The 6,000-nt window shown below is 45.2% G+C and overlaps 1 protein-coding gene across 1 annotated transcript in view; it reads left to right on the top strand.

Moving 5' to 3' along the window:
* The window catches only part of SYN3 (synapsin III), a 520,265-nt gene that overhangs the window by 234,872 nt on the left and 279,393 nt on the right, over positions 1–6,000 (top strand). The window lies entirely within an intron of this gene.

Genomic DNA, 6,000 nt, shown 5'->3' with positions numbered 1-6,000 from the left:
AAGAATGTGCAGAGGCTTAGGACAGGCATTTCAGTGGTTAATTGTTCACACCCATCAGCAGTGTCATAATAAGCAGTGACGTGTTCCACGCCACACAGCAGCACAAGAGCCAATGGACTCCTAACCTCACCAGACATGATGATTAATTATCAGACTAAAAGGGCAAGCACTGATAGATTACAGTATATGTAGGATATATATATATATATATATATATATATATATATATATATATATATATATATATGTATATATATATATATATATATATATATATATATATATATATATATATATATTTATATAGTGCCAATATATTCCGCAGTGCTTTACAAAGTACAGTAAGACGACACAGGGGGAACATGGGTACAAACCAAAAATGTACAGCAGAGTCAAGCAGCACAAATATTGCAACAAAAGTAGTAAACATTAAGAGGATGACCCTGCCCTTGCAAGCTTACAATCTAAAGGGTAGTGGGGGACACACTAGGTAAGGAGACGTGGGGGGGATGGATGAGGCGGTGAGCCTTTGCCTCTGATTACATTGTGAACAGATAAGTAAACAGTAGAACAGTAGGGGTAGGGGGGAGCTGGCTATATACACCGGGGGGGGGGGGGATCTGGCTATATACATTAAGGGGGGGGGGGGCGGATCTGGCTATATATACTAAGGGGGGGGAGGGCGGATTTGGCTATATACACTAAGGGGGGGGGGGGCGGATTTGGCTATATACACTAAGGGGGGGGGGGCGGATCTGGCTATATACACTAAGGGGGGCGAATCTGGCTATATACACTAAAGGGGGGGGCCGGATCTGGCTATATACACTAAGGGGGGCGGATCTGGCTATATACACTAAGGAGGGGGGCGGATCTGGCTATATACACTAAGGGAGGCGGATCTGGCTATATACACTAGGGGGGGGGGGGCGGATCTGGCTATATACACTAAGGCCCCCCCCCCCCCCCCCGCGGCCTATGTAACAGATTAAGCTGCCGCTTCGGCTCTGCCTCCTCTCCTCCCCCCTGCCCCCTTTCCTATGCAGCTGTGGCAGCCGGGGACCACGCGTGTCCCCCACAGTCGTTGGTAGGGGCAGGGAAGCAGAGCGAGAAGGCTGCACACATTACTTCTGCCAGCACCCACTCTGCAGGAACGAATGGCAGGATTCCCTGCCGCTACGAACGACCCTGGGGGACACGCGTGTTTCCGGCTGCCACAGCTGTTTAGGAGAGAGGCAGGGGGAGGAGAGGTGGCAGAGCCGAAGCAGCGGCTTAGTCTGTTACATTGCCGCCACCGGGCCACTTCGCGTTTTGACCGGCCAGAAACTGAAGTGGCCAGACTTTTTGTTCTGGCCGTAACATATATATTTTTTACAGCCAAAGTACAAAATCCAGGCATTTACTTTGCCCTTTCACACCGAGGAAGTGCGGTGCAGTATTTTTACCGCACCCCACCGCCATGCAATGAAAGTCTGTGTAGACTTTTATACTGCGACGTTACAGCGTGTCACAACGGAAGTGATGTTTTCGCTGCATCCCCGACGCAGTTGCAAAACGACATTAAAGCTGCAGCAATGCGTCAAGTTACGGCGATCTGCATCGGCCCGGAAGTGATGCTAGTCTATGGCGACACATACATTTTTTTTTAAATCACCCGTGTGGCACGCATGTGCATTTTAACAATTCCCGCATACAAACAACTTCCGCATACCTGAAGCAGGAAGTGACGGCAAGCGCGTGTCATGTGCGCGTCACTTCCTGCTTGGCCGGCGGCCAGATAGGGAACATCATGCAAAAGCACGGTGTCCCTGAAGGCCTGTTTTTGACGGTGCGATGCGATGCGTCGGGCGCGATGCATCGCTGACACTGGTTTGTGGTGCGAAACCAGACTGAGGGTAATTTTATGATCGATTTCGATCGCTTGTGACCGTGAATCACAGAAAACTAGATACTTTCCAGGTAATGGAAGCTGTACAGAGATGTTTCGATTAATGCGCTGTATTTGCGACACAATTTTTCCCCACCAAAATCGTCTTTCCTTCTGCATTTTTCTGCATGCTTGGGGGATTCCTGAGGACAGCAAGCGGTATGCCCGACACAGTGTCGGGCATACCGCTAAGGAGGTTAATCTGTTCTAACCAGCAGGGAGAACAGTTCTGCATGATAATAAGAAACTTCTTAAATCCTAGGTAATAGTGACAGTTTAGCATCAATTTCTAGAGCTGCACTACAGTTAAGAAAAGTGCGAATCGATCCCTAAATTGGCGCAGATTAAGAAGTGCTTGATAGCAGTGCTACAGATAGTGCAGAGTGCGAGCTAGGCATGATTTGTGAGTTGCTCCTCCCCCCTGCTCAGAGCCTGCTGCTATTAATACAGCATACGTATTGGTTACCTCAGCAACAGCAATTCCCCTCACACACTGCACTGTCTGAGAGACCTTCCTATCTCCTCCTATTTTACAACAGTTTTAGAAGGAATCTGCACTATCTATTGATTTCTTAAGATGCAGAGACAGTTCTGCATGGATTTCTAAAAACCTAATATTTTATCTCAGGCACTCTTGATAAATGTCCCCCACAGGGTCAGGTCCGTCAGTAAAATGAAACCTTTATGCAATTACCTCAGCTTTGATGAAACCCTTCTCCTAATATTTAGCACAGCTTTTCCTACATAAATGGCAGCTGAAATATTCATGGGAACTCTCCTAATCAGATTAATAGCCCTTCCCTGGCTGGGAAACCCGTTTTGCATATTGCTAGGGTGGGATTTATTTCAGTTCCCAGAATATTTCGGCCTTCTGGGCTAAATGCACCTACACTGTCTGGATAATCCGCCCAAATGTGTCAGTGTGAGATGGGGAGATATTATCACCAGAAAAACACAAGCCACTTTTGCCAGTGAACAGAAGGAAAGGGGGTCATTACAATGAAAGGATCTGCAGACTGTCACATGGGCATTCTCAGTGCTGTCACTGCAACATGGAAATTTAGCAAAAAAAAAACTCTCATTATTGTGTAATTCTTTAGCGCTGACGTCTTCTTCAACGCTTTACAGAATATAAAGTCATGCCACCTCTGTAAAGGTGGCCACACACCATACAATTTTTTAAATATCTGTTCAATTTAAGAATTGCAATCAATTTTTCTGACTGATTGTAACATTTTAAAAATATGAACAACGTACCAGTCAAATATGTTAAATTTTTCCCCAATTATGATAAAAATGATTAGAAACTCTGAGAAAATCACTAGGGTGTGTATTAATAAATTGACAGTCCAACACATACTATACAATCTTTAGTAGGAATTGAAGAGAAATATCTGGCATTCCGGATCGATTTAAATAAAAAAAAAAAACAGGAAATCCGATCGGATTTCTCAGTCCAATAAAAGAAAAGCTTTCGATTTTTTCGAGAGATACGATCGTTTTTATCGAATTACTGTAAAATCGGATAATTTTATTGTATCGTGTATGGCCACCTTAACACACACCATACAAAAAAAAAATTGAAAAAACATTTCCAGTAATCCAGATTGATAAAAATTTAAAAAAAAAAAAAAAAAAGGGAAATCCGATCGAATTTTTCAGTTCAATGAAAAAAAAGCTTTCGATTTTTTTGTGAGATCCAATCATATTTATAGAATTGCCGTAAAATTGGATCATTTTATTGTATCATGTGTGGCCACCTTTGGAGCGGCTCACACTCTAATCCCTGTCATTGTCATAGCCTTATGTCCCTATTGTAGACTTCTTAACCCTGAGTGGGAACAGGTCTAATCTTCCCACCTGCCTTTACAGTGGTTGCCTGAACGGTAACCTGTGTTTGTGAGTATAACTATACTTACTTTACTATTTACCCTTGCAACCAATACATACTACACCATATTGGGCTCTCGTTGTCCCTTGTCTTCTACTATTGTAGACTTAGGCCCAGTTCACATCTGTGTTTTTTTGCGGAGCCGGCCATACAGAGCCGGCCATCAGGATCAGGTAAAAACTATCCGTTTTTACAGTTAGTGTGCTGTAAACTGTCCTGTGTAGCTGAAAAACGTTCCGTTTCCTTTCTGCTTAGTGAAACGGTCCTGGAAATTGGGTCCTGCTGCATTTTTTTGTCCGTTCAGTGGAATGGACAACGGAACCATACAGCCAGTTCCGTTGGCAAAAGCTAATGGGAACAGAGCTTTAGGCCACATTCACAGTGACCATTGCATTCCCTGCGACAGCAGGAATGCAACAGATCGTTATCAAGCTTTGCATCCCATAGAGTAAAGAATAAAAAGTATGCTTCACTGTAACCACTAATGCACACATTTAGTGGTAGTGCATTTCAATGCCGCAGCCTTATGTGTCGCAACACAAACGCCGCCCAGGACCCAGGACTTTTATCAAGAGCTGATAAAGGTCCGTTAGAGCGGAAAACGTTGTTCTTCTTTGCATTATGATGCTTTAACCCATTAGAAGCTTCAATGGTATTAATTTGTTTGAAATAAGTGCATTACTTTTGACCTCAGCCGGCAGAACTCGTGCTGTAAATTCATGGAATGCTTTGATGTCTCTCTGCTAGAAGAGAATATAGTAACTGAAAGCAGAAGTCCTCTGTTATTGACTCACACTGCCCCCTAGTGACAAGTGGCCATAAATACACATTATAGCAATACTAATTAGTAGCAAGGAAATGTAACAAACAAGAAATAAAAAAGGGCTAAAATCAATTGGCCTAGAGCACTTGCAAGCCTCTAAAGAAATTGGCTTGCAGGTTAATAAATAAGCTAGAGACCACGTCATTATTCTGTTTGTATCGTCACTTGGCCACGCCCAGCTGACCCGCCCACCAGCTGTATTTAAAGAGAAAAAGAAAAAAAAGCCGTAGTGGGGTTTTGCAATCACATCTGTCCCATATAACAGGTGCTCTGCCCCCCACTTCGCCTCTATATACAGTTTATATTTAATTGACTGCACTAAAGAATTTGAGTTTTGTTTGGTTATGTTGGGCTTTAAAGGGAACCTTAACTCTAAAAAAAAAGTGAGTGTCACTTACCTGGGGCATCTACCAGCCCCCTGCAGTCGTCCCGTGCCCTCGCAGTCACTCACGGCTCCTCCGGTCCCCCGCCGCCAGCTAGTTTCGTTTTTGCCGACTCTGAGTCGGCGGGCCGCAAAGCGTACCTTTGCACGCATTCCCGCTGGTGCAGGAAGCTATCACGGACATTAACACGTACATTTTTACGCATTAAAACGTATGTGTTAATGTCCGCGATAGCTTCCTGCACCAGCGGGAATGCATGCAAAGGTACGCGTGGGAGCCCGCCGACTCCGAGTCAGCAAAAGCGAAACTAGCTGGCGGCGGGGGACTGGAGCAGCCGTGAGTGACTGCGACAGCACAGGATGGCTGCAGGGGGCTGGTAGATGCCCCAGGTGAGTGAAACTCATTTTTTTTAAGCGTTAAGGTTCCCTTTAAGTCAGGGCTGTGAAGTTGGAGTCGGAGTCGAGGAGTCGGAGTCAGGGCAATTTTTGGAACTCGGAGTTGGGGTCGTAGTCGTTGATTTCATAAACTGAGGAGTCGGAGTCGGGGGTCGAATGATTTTTGTACAAAATCCACAGCCCTGTTAAGTATTAGAGTAAGGAGTCGGAGTCCAGGAGTCGGAGTTGGGGCCATTTTGGGTACCCGGAATCGGAGATGGAGTCGGACTCGTGGTTTCATAAACTGAGGAGTCGGAGTTGGAGTCTGAAGATTTTTGTACCGACTCCACAGCCCTGCTTTAAGTGAAGCTATTGCAGGAAACTATTGCGGACATTAACACTTACATTTTTATGCGTACATTTTTACGCGTTGCAGCTGCAACGCATAAACATATGTGTTAATGTCCGCGATAGCTTCCTGCACCAGCGGGAATGCTTGCAAAGGTACGCGTGGCGGCCCGCTGACTCAGAGTCAGCAAAAAACGAAACTAGCTGGAGGAGGGGGACTGGAGCTGCCGTGAGTGACTGCGAGGGCACGGGAC

The sequence above is a fragment of the Hyperolius riggenbachi genome, chromosome 3, assembly GCF_040937935.1.
Source record: "Hyperolius riggenbachi isolate aHypRig1 chromosome 3, aHypRig1.pri, whole genome shotgun sequence".
NCBI classification, from domain to species: Eukaryota; Metazoa; Chordata; class Amphibia; order Anura; family Hyperoliidae; genus Hyperolius; species Hyperolius riggenbachi.
This window is presented reverse-complemented; position numbering and strand designations above follow the sequence as displayed.